Raw genomic sequence first — 21,165 nt, forward strand, 5'->3', positions numbered from 1 at the left:
AATAGTGCCTCTTATATTCATTTTTACTGAATCAGAAGGCAAAGGTGCATTGAATTACCTAGCAAATCATCACACAAAGATGTGAAGTCAAACATCATATTTCACTGAGCTCAATGGGCAGCAGTGGGAAGATCAGACGACAACCTTGCCTAAACGTTTGACAGATGTGGAATTTTCCTTGCCATGGACATTTAAACATGTAATAGGTTTGTCCTGGTATCTGTCACACAGAAAGGTCCTTCTATCCACTTCTAACGGATACACAGCAAAGGCTGCAAGAATGAGTCATGCCCAGGGACACGATGTCATAGAAAGGGTTTTGGCAGCATGGTCCTCTGAAGCGGAGAAAACAGTGCCCATCCCCAGGGCGCTGCCTATAGAGTTTTACTTTGTCCCTCCCACTAACTGCGATCACCATCCTTCAGACTGTCATCTCATAAGTTAAGGACAGTGTCTGTCTTTCAGAAACTACACAAAATAAGGCCAAGAAGCTGAATCCTTAGGGGTATGAAATATTAATGTGCCAGGAATTTCTTTAATAAGAAACAATTTGATATCCCTTGAATTACAGAAGCTAGGCCTAAAAACAATAACTCAGTGCTAGACTTTTCTCTGTCCCCTTGGATAAGGCCTTGAATTCTTTCCCATCAGTGCAGTGTAGTTGTACAGGTCATGGGTTAAATATATATACATTTTAATTTTTTATGTTTATTTATTTTTAAGAGAGAGAGAGACAGAGAGAGTGCCAGCAGGGAAGGGGCAGAGAGAGAGGGAGACACAGAATCTGAAGCAGGCTCCAGCCCTGAGCTGTCAGCATAGAATCCGACGCAGGGCTCAAACCCACAAACTGTGAGATCATGACCTGAGCCAAAGTTGGACACTTAACGTACTGAGCCATCCAGGTGCCCCAGGTGAAAAATATTTTTATGACACAGTGCAGCTTAGTCAGTCTAAGTGCTTCAGAAGAAAAAATATTTGAAAGAATTCTGGGTGGCAGAAGTTTGGTAAGCAGTTATTTCTTGCTTATCAAACCAGTGTAACTGTAAACAAGTCAATATATGTACTCAGAGGAAGAAGCCTACCCTCTTCCTAACAGAGGGGTAAGTTTTCCTCCTCTGAAATTAAAATATTCCTATGGGATTAAATCATTGTCTGAAATATGGGGAGACTCAGACTGCCCGAATGTCAGCTAAGACTCTTTTGACTGCAAATCTAACTGAAAATGGCTTCAATGATCAGGAAAGCTCAACTCTCAAAGCTCAGTAGCTCAACTACTCAACTGGAAGTCCAAGATGGGATGGCTTCAACGTTGGCTTCATCCAGCAGCTGTGTGTTTTAGCTACTCCCTCCTTCAGTAGGCTGCCTTCACTTAGGGGCAGAAATGAAGCCACCAGTCCCAGCCTTATATACACGTATACTACATCCTGGGGAAGAGGGCGCTGGAGCCTCTAGTACAAATTGTGTCACAAACAAGGGAGACTATCATGTTCTGACTGACCTCAGCCTGGAGTCCTTGAACCAGTCTTTGACAAACAGCCTGAGATGAGCTTGACTGAGCTAAAGTAAACAGGGTCCTCTTCTCAACCCATTTCCCACACAATGGTGAGGGATGGAAGGGACACTGGACATGCCTTCGCAGTGGTCACATATATTCATGAACTCTTAGCCACCATTTCATGTATCACCACAAATACCTAAGAGCATCGTGTATATGTTTTGGAGGTGACGGGTTTTCAGAGAAACTCACTCCAAGAAAAGGAAAGGCAACATTATTCATAATTGTAGGGTTTAGGCTTTGCTAAGAAGTGTGCACTCTGCCTCTCTCATGCTACATTTTTATTCTCATGCTGTAACCCTGACTTTCCTGCCCTATAGGCCACTCCTTGAGTGCCCCGTGCATCCTCCGGGCCTTCCACTCTGTCTCCCACTGCAGCCACTGCTGAAGTGACAGAGGCACTGACCCGCTTGCTGCAGGTAGAACTGCCAACTCCTTGTCTATGCCTCTTGCTTCCTCCTTGGGGCTTCTCTACAGATACCTATGGGAGCCTGCTGGGCGGTATAGGGGAGTTAATGCCCACAGGGCCATTTTTGACCAATGTGTGATGGGAACAGAGGGTCATTCATTTCTTATTATGTCCTCTGGGCAGACAGCTCCATGAGCACATCCTGAGAAAGATGACGAGTTAAGCCCTCTAAGCATCTTGTATTGGCTTTCCATCCCCGCCGCTCTTTCACTCCCCTGCCCCTTACTCTTGCCCCCTCGGATCACTTCCCCAATAAATGTCTGCCTCAAGGCTTGGAGTCAGGCTGTGCCTTCAGGGATGCCCTGGCAAAATCGCAGTAGGTCATAGGTGACACTTATGTAGGCTATATACACTGCAAACGTAGGTGTTACATTGTGAATACACACAGGAGCCCCCAAACTTCTGCAGACTAGAGCAAACTCAAGTCTTGGCTTCTGTGTAAAAACTAGATTCCCGTTCATCGAGGCATCTTATATAATGCCCCCTCTTCCTCCATATACCCCCGTCTTTCTCTCCACCTCCCACCAGCTCATCATTTTTGTCATTTCCTGCCCACGTGTTGCCCTGTTTACGTGCATTCCGGGAGAGTGAAAGTAGCTCAGGAGAAGGCTGAAGTAGGGGTAGAGATGTAGCTACAGCGAAGGGGAAACAAAAGTGGAGGAACCAGACAGACCAGCTCCTGCTGGGGAATGAGCCATGTGAGAAAAGCCACCAGCTGGAAGGTTTACAATCATTCCACATTCCAGACGAGCTCCTGCTAAAGACCTATCTTTGTTTCCTGCCCTGCTCTCCCAAGAAAGGTGGTAATTCCAGATGAAGGGGGGCCATAAGAACTTTATTTAAAAAAAAAAATGCATCTCAAGTGCTCCTAGCATAGGCACTCTATAAATACCTCCTGTGGTCATTTGGCTAATTTCTTCCTTAGGTCCTTCTTGATCCCCCAAGAGTTTAAAGCATCTTCTTCTTTATAATCTTCCAAAAATCTTTGCTACCAGTTGGTGTTGTTTCATGTGAAGCTGGGCAAATGTTTACCATGATGAGATTTTTTTTTTTTTAATTTTTTTTTTAATTTCTAGAGGAGAGAGAGAGAGAGAGAGAGAGGCAGCGTGAGCAGGGGAGGGTCAGAGAGAGAGGGAGTCACAGACTCCGAAATAGGCTCCAGGCTCTGAGCTGGCAGTCAGCACAGAGCCCGACGCAGGGCTCGAACCCACGAACCTAGAGACCATGACCTAAGCGAAAGTCAGATGCTTAACCGGCTAAGACACCCAGGCGCCCCTGGGCAAATGTTTACCATGATGAGACTATTAGTTGGAGTTGTAGGGGCAGCAAATTAATTTTTCTCACTTCCTTCATCCATGAAATTTGGTGGAAGTACAAGGCACTGAGCAAATGCTTAACTGTTCTGAGCACTCAGCACTGCCTCAATGGCAGAAGGGAAAGAGGCAAAGAAAAGCAGAACAAAGCACAGAAACAACACTACCTGCACCCAGGAGACGTTCAATGTCATTGGCAGTCTCTCTAAACTCTTCCTGGGATTTTCCCAAAGCTTTCAATCCCTGCCTTAAGGGCTACCCTACACACAATGGAGTGTAAGAACACTGCATGTTAACCAATATTTTCTCCCCAAGAGGTCAGGACCGAAAAAAAAGACTCCCGTGAGCACACCTGGTGTGTTGTTTTCAGCAAACATCTTTATTTCTTTTTTTTTTTTAATGTTTTATTTATTTCTAGGAGAGAGAGAGAGAGAGACAGCGTGAGCAGGGGAGGGTCAGAGAGAGAGGGAGATACAGACTCTGAGCTGGCAGTCAGCACAGAGCCCAACGCGGGACTCGAACCCACGAACCGCAAGATCATGACCTAAGTGAAAGTCGGACGCTTAACCGACTAAACCACCCAGGCGCCCCAACATCTTTATTTCTATTCAGAGTGATTTGAGCTGGAGGCAGGCCAACGGCACTTCAGAGGAGCTTTCTCGCATTTTTCATATCTTAAGACCATATAAATGTATTCTCTGCCCCCCCCCACTTTGTTGAGGTATAATTGACAAAATAAAACTTGTATATTTTTAAGGTGCACAATGTGATGATTAGATACGTGTATGCACGTGAAATGGTTACCATAAGCGAGTTGATTGATATATCCATCACCTCACATAGTTTCCATTATCTGTGCGTGTGGTGAAAATGCTGAAGATCTACTCTCCTAGCAAATTTCAAGTGTACAACACAGTATCATTAACTGTGCTCCTAACTTATTCATCCTATAACTGGAAGTTTGCACCCTTTGACTAACCTTTTTCCATTTCCTCCATGTTCCGCTCTATGAAACCACCATTCTACTCTCTATTTCTGTGAGTTTGACTTTTGTTTTTTGAGAATCTACATATAAGTGATGTAATATTTGTCTTTCTCTGTCTGGTTTATTTCACTTAGCAGTGTTCTTCAGGTTCATCCTAGTGTTGTTGCAAAGGCAAGACTTTCTTCTTTCTTATGGCTGAGTACTCTTTCATGTGTATCTGTCTTCTTCATCCCTTCCTCTACTGACAGACACTTAAGTTCTTTCCATATCTTGACTATAATGAATAATGTTGTAGTGAACACGGAAATGTAGACATCTCTTAGAGACATTGATTTCATTTCCTATAGTTATATCCCCAGCAGTAGGCTATATCCCCAACCTTAAGGACCATATGCTGAATCATATGGTAAAGCTAGTTTTCAGTTTTTGAGGAACCTCCATACTGTTTTCCATAGTGACTGCACCAATTTACATTTCCACCAACAGTGCACAAGGATCCCTTTTCTTCACATCCTCACCAACACTCCACCCTCACTCTCTCTTTGTCAATAACAGCCACTCTAAGGAGTGAGGTAGTATTTCAGTGTGGTTATGATTTGCATTTCTTTGATGCTTAGTAATGTTACGTGTCTTTTCGTGTCCCTGTGGCCATTTGTATATTTTGTCTGGAAAACTGTCTATTTAGTTTCTTTGCCCTTTTTAAAATTTGAACACATTTTAATTTAAAATTTTTTCAATAATGGTGTTGGGGAAAATGGATATCCATAGGCAAAAGAATGAACTTGGATCTCTACCTTATACCATTCACAAAAATTAATTTGAAATGGATTAAAAACTTAAATGTGAATCTGGAAACTATAAAACTCTTAGAAGAAAACATAGGGAAAAACTCCCTGACAATGGTCTCGGCAATGACTTTTCTTTCTTTCTTCCTTCCTTCCTTACTACCTTTCTCTTTCTTCCTTCCTTCCTTCCTTTCAGGGGAATGTGACACCCAAATCACAGGCAATAAAATAAAAAATGAACAAATGAGGCCACATCAAATTAAAAACTACTGCACAGCAAAGATAATAGTCAACCAAATGAAAATGCAACCTATGGAATGGGAGAAGATATTTAAAAACTGTGTATCTGATAAGGGGTAAATATATGAAATACTTAAGGAACTTGTAAAACTCAACAGCAAAAAAAAAAAAAAAAAAAAGCCCCACATAATCCATATAAACAAATTCTTAATAAAAACAGAAAAGTTATTCGCTAGCCCATCTTATAGTTAGGTTGCACGCAGTTTATGTTCAACTGTTATGTTTAGTGATTTTCCTTACAATGTTCATAGAAATAAGTTGTACGTGTTTCTTATGATGTAGTAAACCTTTTCCTGAATGACTTTGAAATCTGGAAGAAAGAATTAGCAAAATTTGAGCTAATTACAGGTCCAAGAAAGACTGTATTATCTGTATGGTGAAAATTGTGAGCAGCATTTCCTTTATTTATAATTCATTTGTGGTTATACCTTGGAGGCCTTAGACGCTGCTCATTTGTTTTCAAAGCCTCTCTCGGGTTTAAAATTCTTCTGAGTAAGGAAAGAAAGCGTCCTAGGCATATGGAAAAGGTCCTTATCTTGAGTGGCCATTAATGGAATCAAAACAGAGCCTGAAGTCAGCTTTATTAGACAAAAACAGTCATGAGCTGCACAATAACATCAAACTTCAACATTGTTAGTCAAACCTCCTGTTTCTCAACCTCGAGTCTTAGTAGGACATGTGAGTTAGTAAATACGTGAAGGGAAGTAATGATTCATTGCTGCCATTTCCATCACTCAAAACAGAAACTTACCAACACTTAGTGTTTCAGTAGATATTTTTTCCCCCATTTGGTATATAAACTACCAGGAATGAAACAGTAAGCAGGAGATCTTCCAGTAGTGATGGGGAGGGGATTTTAACTGAGAAGATGGTACCCATTTCAGAAGCGGCCTTAAAGACATGGGTGGGGTAGTTTTCTTCCCGATGGTGGCTTCTTGTAAAAGGGTCACTAGTTGCTTGTCGCCTTGGATTATGTCTATTTCTTGGTCACCATCATCAGTAGTGGAGTTGGAACTCTATCTTCAGACATAGCATATAAGCATGGAACATTGAGAATTAAGACTGGAAGGGAAGAAATTCACTGGTTTATAAATTGAAAAAGAAAAATGCTTTGATATGACAAAGTAAAGTGGAATGTAATATACTCTTTATAATGAAATGTCAAACTGCAACAAAATATGAAACCAAAGGGAAAAGCACAACAAAATGTCAGCCTATGTTGTTCTCGACATCTTGCAACTTTACCTTGGCCTCTCCCAGCTGCACAGCTGCTATATATGTGTGTATATATATATATATATATACACACACACACACTTCTTCAGTCTCTTCTTCTCTAGTTGGTTTGTTTCAATTAATATCCACATAATGGAAAAATATCTCTAATCTACTTTTTGACACTCTATGAGTCAGTATGTTCCTTTTTGAAATATTCTCTAAAATAATAGTGGACTATTCCTGAAATTAACATGAAAGTCAATCCTTTGGAAGCATCCTCTCCTCCCTTCTTCCCTGAATCATGTGTTTTTACATTTTTGCTCCATTTCTTGGGTCAGTGCCTCTGCGGGCCCCACGCCATGGAGGTGACATTGCCAGTGACTGGAGCTCTCTAGGCCTTACTCCCCTGATCTGTACAAGGGAGGAAACAAAAGCAGTAACAATAATAGTCCGTGCATGGGCTTCTAAGATTCACAAAATAGCCAACATTTACTGGACATGTACTGTGTCCGGCATAGTGCTGAATGCTTACCTAGGTTACCTAGTTCGTTCTTCATAACTATTTGGGGCACCTGGGTGGCACCCTCGATTGAACATTCTGCTCTTGATTTCAGCTCAGGTCATGCTCTTGTGGTTGTGGGATCAAGTCCCGAGTCAGGCTCTGAGCTGACAGTACAGAGTCTGCTTAGGACTCTCTCTCTCTTCCTCTCTCTCTGCCCCTCCCCTGCTCATGCTCTCCCTCTCAGCCTCTCTCTCAAAAATAAATTACCAAACTTAAACAACAACAACAACTATAGCGCTGACGTCTGAGATAAAAGCTATTATTATCCCACTACAGAGAAGTGAGCTCACTTACCCCATTAGTGCCAGCCAATCAGTGTTGCAGCTGGGATTTCCCTTACTATGTGTCATGAAACTATATTCATTCAATGTGTAGCAGAATTTGTGACACAACAGCACTTGCTCGGTAAATGTTTATTATTTATTCTTATCTTCTTTTTTCATAACTTCATTGCATTTTTTTAGAATTCAATCCAGGCAGTGAGAGTGGAGGACCACCCAAACTGCTAGCTGTTCCAGACCACTCTCTGGGCCATCATGGCGCCCGGGGCATCTCCGCAGGTAGTCTTCTAGCAGGGAACTGCCTGCTAGCTTCCCTGACTCTGGGATAGTGGGGCACCTCTCTCTTCTGCACCCTGACTGCCTGCACAGTTTAGGAATTCAGTGGGAAGCCGATGCATGAGGGAACATATGAATGTCTGGGTAAATGAAACAGCGATCTTCCTTTGATCTTTCTGGAAACAGCAAGTGGTTTCCTCCACATCTCTTTTTGAAGTAAACCTCTGCCTGAGTACCTCTCTGCCATTGTCTCAGAGAGATTAGTGGTGATATTAGAGTCAGTAAAGATCATCGAGATTTGAGGTAGTATTTATATCCTAACCAATAACAAACTCAACATTTAATTAGTAAAGCTCTGTATGTTTTTTGTTTATTAAAAAAAAGAAACCCAAACTGACGTTTTAATGAATTTTTCCATAATGTTGAGGAAACAAAATAGACCTCTTCAAGTGTTTTATTTAAAATACTAATGAACAGGGCGCCTGGGTGGCTTAGTCGGTTGAGCGTCCGACTTTCGCTTAGGTCATGATCTCGCGGTTCGTGGGTTCGAGCCCCGCGTCGGGCTCTGTGCTGACTGCCAGCTCGGAGCCTGGAGCCTGTTTCAGTCTGTGACTCCCTCTCTCTCTGACCCTCCCCTGCTCACGCTATCTCTCTGTCTCTCCTAGAAATAAATAAAAACATTAAAAAATAAAATAAAATAAAATACTAATGAACAAATTCCTACAAGTTCACAACATTTATCAATGCAGAGTCAGGACACCTCTTCAATGAGATCAGGATAATTGGTTTTATGTGATTTCCAGTTTCCGGTAATGACTCCCATGTTCAAAGAGTCTAACTTCACATCATATCTTTGAAAGAGCTGGGGGAAGTGTGTATTTCTAGCAGACAGAGTTGAGTGCTGTCAAATTCTCCCAATTTCTTTCAGTTTTATGGAAACAATTCTGAGGCATGCATAACTTGATAGATTTATTATTAGCTCAGCCATGAGTCATTCAGGTGCCTGACACTGCCGGGTTTGGTGGGAGTTGGGATTATCAAAAATGACTCAGAATAAATCTGGATACAGTCAAGTCACAAAACCCAGTCTCAAGTAGAGCACTTGGCTTCCTTTCAGTCTGCAGGCACGCACCCGATCCCGTACTCTGTCTCCACCATCCCCATTACCTCTGGGCCCCGGGATCACCTTCCACCATCTACCAGCCAGTGGTCTGCAAATTCAGCTGCCCTGATCCCAGTGGGAGTGCAAGAAAGAAAATTTTAGAACTTTTATTTATGGTTATTTTAATACTTTTATTATTTTTGAAAAACATTTTAATGTTTATTTATTTTTGAGGCAGGGAGGAGCGGAGAGAGGGAGACACAGAATCCAAAGCAGGCTCTGAGCTCTCAGCCCAGAGCCCGATATGGGGCTTGAACTCACAAACCCATAAGATCATGACCTGAGCTGAAGTTGCATGCTTGACCGACTGAGCCACCCAGGCATCCCTTAATACCTTTCAAGTTCAATTTTCAACTATTCTTTAAAAATACACATATTCAGAGAGAAATATTATTTACAGTTTATACATAAATATGCATGTAGTAAAGATGCTCAAAACATTGTTACCAGTGGGGTCTCTCCCAATAATAATAATAAAAGAATAGATTTTAAGCAATAAGAATGTCAGAGAAGATAGTAATCAGTCCGGGAAAGCCAGGTGTTTTTGATTGGTTAGATGTGATGCGTGTGCTTTGTTCCCCATGGGCTTGTGCAGAAAACAGTCTGATAGAAGCACTGTCAGATACCATGAGGGGGTCACATGGTTGGAAGAAGCAGGGTCCTGGGGACTTTGAGAAGTGAAGAGACTTTGTGTGGGAGAGACAAATGACAGCCCGCCCAACAGTTGTCCTTCCGAAAGGTAGTTCTGCTGGCAATTTGATTTCCTTGAAAAGGCGAAAGAAGGTGTCCTCAGAAAATGTCAGCAGATTATTTATGGAAGGAGCAAATCTCTATATTGAGTACTGCTCTCTTTAGGAAAATTTCGGAACAAATTCTCAAGCTTAATCTTTCTGGGAAAGCTCCTGCATCGTCATTATACTGCAGAACATGCCTGCACTGGGGAATCAATGAACACGAAAACCCAAATCCTTTTGTAATAATAACTCTGAAGCTCTTTATCTCTAGATGATATGAGGAGAAAGGTAGTGATCTCTTCAGAGAAAGCTCAAGGGAGATGAAAACTTGGGTTGCTGTCAGGTTCACTTCTGCGGAGGACACACGTGGAGGCTTCTTTCTCTCATGCGACCTTGCGTGTGGGCAGGGGAGGCTGGGACCATGGCCTGGGGTGATGCGGAATAGGATGGAGCCAACTAGAAGAGCTCATCATTGAGTGTGTTGGTTTCACACCATTTTTACAAAGAGTTGGTTGGAAAGCCACTTGATTGGCATGTCAGTTATTTTCCCCCAAGACGCAGACTTTTAGTAACGTATGCATTCCCCTTCAGCAGTCAGTTAATTTGCCTGAAAGTTTATTACCAAAGGCAAAAATTATTGAATAAAAATCCTTACTTGAGCTTTATTTTTCAGTTTAACTAAGAAAACCTGAAGCTAATTTTTTTTAGTAAGAGATTTCAGTCTAAAGTGGAGGTATCCAAGGTATACCAAACTGGCTTGTTATTTTAGAACAGTTTTTTATTTTTTAAAGGATGGTCCAGTGTCCCAAGGCCAGATATTTTGAACCTTGTTTCCGATATCAGGGAGGAAGGAAATCTGCAGGTTAACCCTGAGTGAGAATGTGGTTATTCTGTCTCAGAGTTTTTGAATTGGGATCAAAATAAGACGAATTATATAAGCCATAGAAACACTTACCTCCATGGTCAGGGAAAATTCCCAAGGAAAGAAGAGAGAGACAGGGGATAGAATGCACTGAAGAGCAATTTCCTCCTACTCCGTTGGACGATTGATGCTATTTAACATGAAATGTGCAGGTCCCCCCCACAATGAGGGTGACTCACTGCTAAGAAGCTTGCCTTAAAGTTTAGGACATGAATAAATGAGTCTTGGTATAATTCCATGCAAAGAAAAATTTAGAAAGACTGTCAGTATTTCCAGACCATTAAGTTAACATTTTATGAATGGATGAAGAGGAAAATATTAATACAGAAAATCCAGGGCTAACAATTTACTGTATGGGTTCACTTAGCTTTCTGCCCATCAAGATGCTTTTTGTTTTGGAAGGATGTTGGTCAATTGATATCACTGCAAATAAAATAAGATTTACTGCTGAGGTTCTGATAAATGCCTTTGAAATGCACTAGGAAAAACCGCTCTTTTGTTTGTTTGTTTGTTTGTTTATACTTAAGAAACAGTATAATTCAAAAGCAAAAACTCAATGTGTGTGGGGTGGTGTGCAGGATGAGAAGGAGACACAGTCTGTTTAGACTTTCAGGCTAGTCTGCCTCTAAGATTGTAGGGAGTGTTTTATGGTGTTGCAATGTGAAGGCTATATGGTGAATTGGCTAGAAATGGTTAGAAATGTCAGGAGTCAGCCCACACAGCTTTTGCTGTATTATAGATTTTATTTCATGTTCCTCCCTTTCCTAAGGCTTTGATCTGTCTTCTACACTGTCTGAAAATCATTTAGTATGTTTTGGGGAACCAGCCATCTCTTTTGGATGTGCAACTTCAAAAAGACTGGCTGAAGCCAGAGGGATACCGGCTTCTAGCAGAAAGGGCTCTATGCTTTCTGAGTTTCACATGTAACACCCAAAAAAGAAGAGGACTGTCCATCAAAGGATGAGTCTAGACACAGTAGACACTTTTACTCACGGTATTCCATAATGTATGGCAATTTTATAGCCACAGACTATGTTTAAAACCTCCAAGCTCCTTTCTACGCCAACGGTTTGAAACCCCCAAACTGGGCCACTTCTAGAAATAGGTGTTTTATTGTCCCTCACAACTATAAACAGCCAGCCTTTCCTGACGCTAACACTGTGATGGGCTGGCCCCCTGTAAATTACTGTGGTGTAGAACTATAGCATCTGAAACAGAGGAAAGCCCCAGGTGGAGCCAAATCCCAGGATGCATGTCACTGTTCCTTCCACATCCGACCTTTACAGAAACACAGTTTGCCTGCTGACAAGCTAAGGAGCTGTGTGATTTTACTTAACCTCTCTGTTCAAAACCTCTGAGCAACCCTTGACACCTCTTTCTTCCTCGTGGAACAAAGACTCACTGAGGGTATATTATGCAGCAAGCAAGGTGCCAGCTCCAGGATCCCATGCACTGACAGCGGGTGGCTGCGAGCACCTTACAGCTCACCTGTATTGCCCTCGATGTTCCAGGGTACCAGGTGAGGTCCGTGTGTCCTTCCTCCATCAGACACTGTCATGGCCGTAGCACTGATGTCGCTATGACGAATGTTACTTGACTCTTTGTGCCCGTAGTTCCTGTTTTCTCCCCACCTCCTATCAGGTCAACCATCAAAGTGTTAGGTAGAAGCTAGACTCGAGCAGCGGAAGGAGTGTCCGGAGGCAGAGTCCCTCATGATGGAGACATGAGCTGGAGGCAAGGACAATGACCAACAAGCTACACATTAGAAGCCTGGGAGCTCAACAACCTGAGCTGGTGGCCTCCAAGACCTTGGAGCTGACAGATCAAGAGCCACAGGTGCATACCATGCGCTCTCCTCTTTCACCTCCGCCCCAGGGTAATCCCTAGACTCGTTATAATGCATTTGTATTACAGGTACAGGCCTCCCCACCTCCCATGGAGAGAGTCTGCCATGACCTTTCTGGTACAAACCTTGTGGAAAGAGTCTCTCACATGATTGGAAGCAGCCACCATTAGAAACCACCCCCGCTGTACCTCCCAGACCCTCCCAGACCAGAGACCCAATGATATCCAATCTCAAAGCAAGGGCCAGTTCTCCAGAAACATGCCTGCTCTCCCACCTTGAGAATATACTTTCATTTCATTTTATTTTTTAAGTTTAAGTTTATTCAGGTAATCTCCACACCCGACATGGGGCTCCGGCTCACGACCCTGAGATCAAGAGTCACGTGCTCTACCGACTGAGCCAGCCAGGCGCCCCTGTATTTTCACTTTAATAAACTGCTTGGTGCTTGCTACTTTCCTTCTGGCTGATTTATTCTGGGTGTGGATCCCCATGTGAATCTTCTATGGGGGAATCCAAGGGCATGGAGCTCTGTTCACACAATGCAGAATCCCCGGCCCCTGACAATAGGGTGTCTGTTCGCACTGTGTAGGGCCCATTCTCTCTACCCTTTGGGACTCATGGCACTGCCTCATCAACCTTGAATATATTCTCCTTCTTCCCCTTCTGCCTTTCTTCATTCTGTTCTCTAATCCGGAAATTCCAACCTCCGCTCCTGTGAAAAGCCTTCCAGTGACCTGCCCATCCTGAGTTAGTGTGTGGCCTCTGGTGTCCCAGAGCCCTGTGGACAGACCTCTATTGCCATGACTGACACACTGAATTCTAAGTGTTGCTCACGTTTCTATCTCCTTGCTACTACACTGAGGTCCTTCAGGGGAAGAACTTTCTATTACCAGCCCATGACAGAGTCTCTGTTCATGAGTGGTGTTAGCACATATATGAAATCACCCAATGTGCTAACTGAGCAGTTAAAACAGTTTGCTGTTTTTGTAACAATGAAGTTTGAAAAGAGACTATTTCTCTTAAAAAGCCTTACCCTTTCTCAAATAACTGATGAGAAGAAGCATAGAAAATCAATGGCGTATTTCCTAAAAAAGTAGTTATCCATCCTAAAACTCAGGCTATAAATATCACTTGGATTTTGGTTCAGATATTAAGTTTATTTTTAATTTATAAAAGGCTATTTCAAAAAAAGATAAATGACAGTGTGGGAATTTAATTGCTTGAGATGTTCACTTTCACCCAGGGTAGAAGTAAAACAATGAACTGAAGTGAATTCACTGGCCAGACATTCAATCTGTTTGTGGATATTTAGAAAGAGTGGGGGGGGAGGGGGAGGAGGCACCTGAGTGGTTCAGTCAGTTGAGCATCCGACTCTTGCATGCTGCTCACCTCGTGATTTCATGGTTTGTGGGTTTAAGCCTGACATCAGGCTCAGTGCTGACAGTGTGGAGCCTGCTTGGGATTCTCTCTCTCCCTCTCTCTCTGCCCTTCCCCCGCCCTTGCTCACTCTCTCTCCCAAAATAGATAAGTAAACATTTTTAAGCCTTTATTTGCAGTGCAGTAAAACCTTGGATTGCAAGTAACTTGTTCTGCAAGTGTTCTGCAAGATGAGCAAACATTTCTAATAACTTTTAACTTGATAAATGAGCCATGTCTTGCAATACAAGGCGTACCTGATGCAGAAGATCACATGATCACAACTGAACCAATGGTTCCTCTCTCTCTCTCTCTCTCTTCTCTTTGGCTGCGGGATTGTGGGTGATCGTCAATGCAATGTCACATTTCCGTGAAACCCTCAAAAGGAGGCAAAGGCAAGTATCCCTTGATAAGTTTCTTGTTAACGTTGATGAAAAGAAAAAGATTCCATTGAGCCAATAGATAGCAGTGATTCCGTTAGTGATAGTGAGTCATCCTACACAATGACCTTCCTCTCTCTTGTCTCCCTCACACCAGCCATGAAGGTTTTCAAAGGTAAGTGCAGGTTAATTTGTTTATTTTTCTTTATATGTTGTATTTTCTTTATGATTTTATGTTATATTACAGTATTGTGATCATTTTTATATGAATATTTTGGAGTTGTGGAACAAATCATCTGAGTTTCCATTATTTCTTATGGGAAATTCGCTATAATACACAAGTGCTTTGGGTTACAAGCATGTTTCTGGAATGAATTATGCCCACGAACCAAGGTTTTACCATATTTGCTCATTTCCACAGTGTAGAAACTTCCACCTTGGTCAGTTTTGAGCCACCAGCATAAGAGGCCTGAACACAGTTGGGAACTGGTGCGAGCTACCTCTAGCACCAGCTCATCACTGTGTGGAGAGGAGGCACTCAGAGGAGGCACAGAAAAATGCTCCAGAATCCTGCTTCTCTGTGGGTTGTATCCTTTGTTATTTCTTTCTTTTGATTAAGAAGATGGAGTTTAGTGTCAGACCAAGCTGGCAAGAGTACTGGCTCTGCCCTAGAAGTTTGGTGCTGGCCAAGTTGCTCAGACTCACTAGACCTCAGTTTTCTCATCTGCAAATGGGGCTGGTAATACCAGTAACAACCTTTCAGAGTTGTTGGAGAAATCATACTGCATGTCAAGGGCTTTAAATAGAACCTGGCACTTATGAGCACCTAGCAGATGTTATCAGTTGATGTTGGTGATGATGCAGTAATAATAATCCTTTTCTCTCAGGTATAGTCTCCTGGATTTTCAAGTGCTTAGTTTTGAGGTTAGGTCCCTGGATTGTGCCTTCTGGCTTCTACAGACCCCAGTTCCTGTGTTTGGGATCACAAACAGTTTCTTTGATTTCTTTGCCTCATGCTTTATTTTGACTTTGTGTGGGTTTCTGGGTGCTGGTCAGTTCCATGGACTTTGTTTCACAGTTTTCTGAGCTTTCACTTCCGCTTGGTCTGCCTCATCACTGCCAAGCTCCCCTGCATTTCATCAAAAATATGTGGATGATTCTTTTTAAAAAAGTAATTCTTAGTGGTTATTATCATTTCCTATTTTTTTAAATATTTATTTTTGAAAGAGAGAGAAACAGAGCCAGAGCCGGTGAGGGGCAGAGAGAGATGGAGACACAGAATTTGGGGCAGGCTCCAGGCTCTGAGCTGTCAGCACAGAGCCCGACGCGGGTCTCGAACCCAAGTACTTTGAGATCATGACCTGAGCCGAGGTTGGATGCTTAACGACTGAGTCACTCAGGTGTCCCTCATTTCCCATTTTTAACAACTTCTGATCTGTGGCGTAATAAAGAAAGAAAATGCCAGATTGTCTTCAGTGCTGAATTGGGGACCAAGTGTCTCAAGTGTAATAAAGTGTGGATCCTAATTAGGATTTTTTTTAACTTATAGTAATAATGTTAAGAATAAACCACTATTGGGGCGCCTGGGTGGCTTAGTCGGTTAAGTGCCCGACTTTGGCTCAGGTCATGATCTTGCAGTCTGTGAGTTTGAGCCCTGTGTCGGGCTCTGTTCTGATAGCTCAGAGCCTGGAGCCTGCTTTGGATTCTGTGTCTCCCCCTCTCTCTGCCCCTGCCCTGCTCATACTCTGTCTCTCTCTGTCTCTCAATAATAAATAAACATTAAAAAAATTTTTTAAAAGAATAAACCACTATTTTCTTAGTGAACACCAGTTTATGTGTTAGCTCATTCAGGTTTTTTTTTTTTTAATGTTTTATTTATTTCTAGGAGAGAGAGAGAGAGAGAGAGAGAGACAGCGTGAGCAGGGGAGGATCAGAGAGAGAGGGAGTCACGGACTGAAACAGGCTCCAGGCTCTGAGCTGGCAGTCAGCACAGAGCCCGACGCAGGGCTCGAACCCACGAACCGCGAGATCATGACCTAAGCGAAAGTCGGATGCTTTAACCGACTAAGCCACCCAGGGGCCCCACAGCTCATTTAGTTTTTAAAACAAGTCTTTGAGGTAAGTATAATTACTCCTAATTTACAGATGAAAACACAAGCACAGAGAAGTTAAGTAATTTTCTCTAGGTCACACAGCTTATGGAATATTTAAAAGTTTAACATCATATCAGAACCCAGAAGAATCTGCCTCTGTAGCCTGAGTTCACTTCTCTTCTCTACTCAACCTGTGTAACTGTGTTTGAATATTCTTTTTCTGAAATATGCTTAACCTTATGTTGATTCCCTTAACTACAATATAAGGTAACACTAAAATCTTCCATCGTGGTATTTTCCACTTAAGTTGTAGTTTGTTTTCCAGCATTTTATTACATTCTTATTAATGACAGGAGTGCCTAAGTGGCAAGTGAACAGTGAGTGGAAACTATAAAGGTATTTAAACCATGCTCTTACCAGTAGACGCCCAAGATCCACATCTCATCCATGTCTGGGGTTGAACATACAAGAAGAGTGTCGGCCGCAGCAGAAACGAAACGTGAACCGAACTTGAGATCTTCCTGTGATACATAAAATACACTTAATTAATCTGGGTCTGAAAGAGACTGTCAACACTCAGCAATCACCTATTGAAAAACATAACAAACAAGGTGTGAAAAAGCCATTCGTATTCCTGGAGAGGAACAAAACAGCCATTCATAGCCGATGCAGGGAAAATTTAAGGCAGCAAAGGATGGGAGGTCCACCTGATTCTCCCAAAGGGCAGAAGCTCTGGCTTCCTATGGAAGCAGACCAAGAATAACCTTGACTAAAGATCAGGAGAGAGCAGAATGATTTTCTAAACAACCAGGTTTTTTCTTTTATGCAGATAAAGCCAGAGTCAGCCAGAGGGACTGGCATTTTCACCTGTCTGATGATCGGGGCGGGAGCTTGTGTCTGTCCTAGGACTCTGTACTCAGCCTCAACTGCCCCGTCTTCCTCTCACCTCTGCAGGCAAGTGCTACATGCAGATTCTTTTCCTCCCCCTGCCCTGCTCCAGAAGGCTCCCAGCCCACTGTGTGCCAGGCACGCACTCCGCATCTTGCTGTGCTTTCTCATCTATTCCTCTCAATGAGTCTGTGAGATACGTGTCATGCTCCCCTTTTACAATGGAGAGAGCTGAGATGTCAAGAGATTAAGGAGCCTGCTTAAGGCCAGAGACCTAGTACCGGGTAGAGCCCACACTTAGATCTCTGGAACTGGGTACCCATGGACTTCCATTTACAGAGATGTTTACCGCCAGCCACCAACCTTCTTGCCCAACTATAGGCCAAAGGATGCGGTTCTCTTTTTTATACCCTGCATAGAGTCCACATTCAATTTTTCAATTATAAAAACACACACATGACAATTTAGGGTGACATCACAAATTTGATTTCCTTTTATTGCCCCTTCCTATTATTTAATCGTTTTCCTGCCTTCCCTCCTTCCTTAATTCCTCCCTTCCTCTTTCCTTCCTTCCCTCCCTCTTTCTTTCTTTCTTTCTTTCTTTCTTTCTTTCTTTCTTTCTTTCTTTCTTTCTTTCTTTCTTTCTTTCTTTCTTTCTTTCTTTCTTTCTTTCTTTCTTTCTCTTCCTTCCTTCCTTCCTTCCTTCCTTCCTTCCTTCCTTCCTTCCTTCCTTCCAAACAGCTTCAATGCATAGGATTGACAGATGAATCAGTCTTTGATGATTGAAGGGCCTGTGTCTGTCTAAGGCTCTACAGTGACTCAGCACCAACTGCTCACTACCTAGGAGCATTTGGTAAGAAGTCAGAGACAATAAATTTCAATCTGAGAAATCATTAATGGTCCATTAGTCACTTTCTGAGTAAATAGCTACTCCTGCAAATGCTGTCATTCCGGAATCTACTTCTCCACAGATGTGAAGTGTGTAAGTGAATCCATGAAAGCGGTTTTGGCCCTGAACACACAGAGGAGAGGTAATGGTGCGGTAACGCAGAAATGTTCCTGGAACTATCAAAATTCCCTACCGTCGAGTAAATATTGTTTCATACAAAGGGATAATCATGAGTCAGAATAATAAGAAAAGTGGCTATTATTGTACAACATGAAAGAGATTCAAGATAGAAAGAGATTCTACTGTATTTTCTACACGTTATCTCGGCCATTAATATAACTGCATGGTTAGGTTGTGAGAAGCTACATTCAGTATCATTCTTTAATATTTAATAGAACTCTGATTTTTAAAGCTGAGCAGCTCACACGGATCCAGTTGAAATAGAATACTATAGACTCGTGACGTTACTGCCAAGGGTCATTTGTACTGTAGATACACAGCTTTCTAAATGGACAGTGTTATCAAAGCATAACCGATGCTTGCTGCACTGCTCTTTTGTTTAATCTTATGCTATTATACTCCCAATGATCTTTCTTTCTGCCTTCAGGTTAAAGGAGACACTGCGCGAGGGGTTGAGACCCACAGGTGTGTTACCAGGGAAGTTCTCTAGTTCTCTTGGTTCACATTTCCTAAATGCTAGCAGTGTGCCCAATTCCTGCTGCTGAGTGCTGCTTGGAATGGGTGCTTTATCAGCACATGGTGTATGCGAATAATAAAATGGCCTCTGAAATCTTCCGGGACATCCAGTGTTCACGGCCAGTGGGAATGGAGGCCATGGGGGCCACGGATGGAGACAAGGGATGGAGGGTGAGTCACCTCATGGGGGAAATATACATAAGCAGGTGACGTACTGCGCGCCTCTGTCCCACCACAGAAATTAAGTCAGTTCAGTCCCTGCCACCTATAAGGTCACCACCTTCTTGTAATTCCAGTTGCCCACACCTGTGTTTCACTGGCTTCCTTTCTCATGTTCCCGTGGTGAACGATTTAGAGAATGGGACCATGCATTCCTTCATTCATTTAACAAACAGGAGCTGGGACCCCGCTATTGTGTATCTTTTACAGCCTCCTGCTGTTATTCCAAGCTAGTCCGTGTTTCTCCAGGCATCTGTGTGCACTGTGTGAGTGCACGCAGAGGTGTGTATGTGGTACACATACAAAATAAGGGTGTGCTAATACAGCTTTAGAGGAACCAAAGAGAATTCTCAAGGCCATTTAAATTCCTATCTTCAGGAAAGTCAATTTCCTCTACAAATAGGTAACCAAAACAAATCTGAACTTCCAGAGCTCCATATGCCTGGGGTGAGAGGCAGCAACTGAGTTAAAAATTCAACCAATTACCATGTGCTTCTGTTTCCTAAGGGATGTGTGTTCCGGAAGAGAAAACATTAGCATCCTATCCATCAAAGTAGAGAACACATTGTTTTATCTCTTTCCCTAGGAGTTTCAGGAATTTCCATTATATCCTGTGGGAATTAAAACATCCTTCAAAGGTAATCTGCTGCATGTTTTGCCCTCTATCTTATCTACCATGCATTCTTTATGCATATGCTGGTATCAAGGAAGGGATCTTTATTTAGAATGATATTGTTTGGAAATCAACATTTTGGCATCAGTAGACATAGCCTCTCACTTAAAATATTTATAGCCAGAAAAACTTCAATGTTTCATAACATCTACTTGGACTTCTGATAAAGTTTGAAGAGATGATTACTACACAGCTCATCGCAGAACCCTAACGGCCAGTGTGTCTGACCTAGTCAATTTCAGGGCAATGATTGGAGCTCCTTCAATCATGCGTCCATCTGAGTTATGCCCACTTCCATTGACAAGACAGAGCTTCGGTATGTGTTGTAAGTGTGGGTTTGGGGAATGCTGGTATGCTCAGTGCAAATGCTGGCGAGCCAAGAGTTGGCTAACAATTGACAGAAAAGGATGGAACACACACTGTGGCCATAATAGCCAGGGGGTCACCATAAGAAGGAACTGGGGGAGGTGTAAGTAAGGAGCAAAGAGAATTTGGAGTCAGTCAGAGCAGAAACTGTAGTTTGCGGACATGCACCCTGGCTGGGGTGGGTGCTGGTACAGTCCTCAGAGAGACAGACAGCCCAAAGAGTCTGGGTGGAGGGATTATTTGTCTGTCTTGTGTTGCTACCATCACCCTTAACTAAACAATATCATTCAATAGAGGCAAGCTGTTTCCAAATAAGAAACTCCATCGGGGGAAGAAAAGAATCCATGTTCAAAATTCAAAAATCTGCATTTCGTATTATAAATATTTTATATAATGCAGACTCAACCTCCTCTCAAACCTTGGAAAAATTTCTTGGCATGCTGTGCACTGCATTGCGTATTCTATGGTCCAGAATGACACAGGGCTTGAACCCATGATCCATGAGATCATGACCTGAGCCCAAGTATGACGCTTCACCAACTGAGCCATCCAGGCACCCCTTAGGCATTTTTTAAAAAAAGTTTATTTATTTATTTTGAGAGAGAGAGAATCCCAAGCAGGCTCAACACTGTCAGTGCAGAGCCCAAAGCAGGGCTCGATACCACAAACTGTGAGATCATGACCTGAGCCGAAATCAAGAGTCAAATGCTTAACCTATTGAGACACCCAGGTGCCTCAATCCTTAGGCATTTTTCATTTATTATTTATTATTATTTTCAACCAAAACCAAGTCTTGGATGCTTAGTCAATGTTTAGTAATCAGGAGGTAATTGAAGTATTCCAAGATGTCTGAGACTTTGTAAGGTAAAAGTGTTGACAAAATACCTATCCTGTGAAAGATGGTGACAAGTGCCGAGAGGACATCCAAAATAACACGACATAGTCCTAACTCTCAAGGATGTCTAGACTGTGTGGAGAGGTCACATGGGAGTAAAGAATACAAGGTTATTGCATGGTATGGACAACGAGTGCTACAGGAATACTTGGGAGAATACTTGAATACAAGAATACTTGGGAGAAGCCAAGGATGGTCTGATCGGCAGTTCCACAGGAGTCCTACCTTGTAGGATGGAGGTC

Source organism: Hyaena hyaena, unplaced genomic scaffold (assembly GCF_003009895.1).
Source record: "Hyaena hyaena isolate Hyena2069 unplaced genomic scaffold, ASM300989v1 scaffold_777, whole genome shotgun sequence".
NCBI lineage: Eukaryota > Metazoa > Chordata > Mammalia > Carnivora > Hyaenidae > Hyaena > Hyaena hyaena.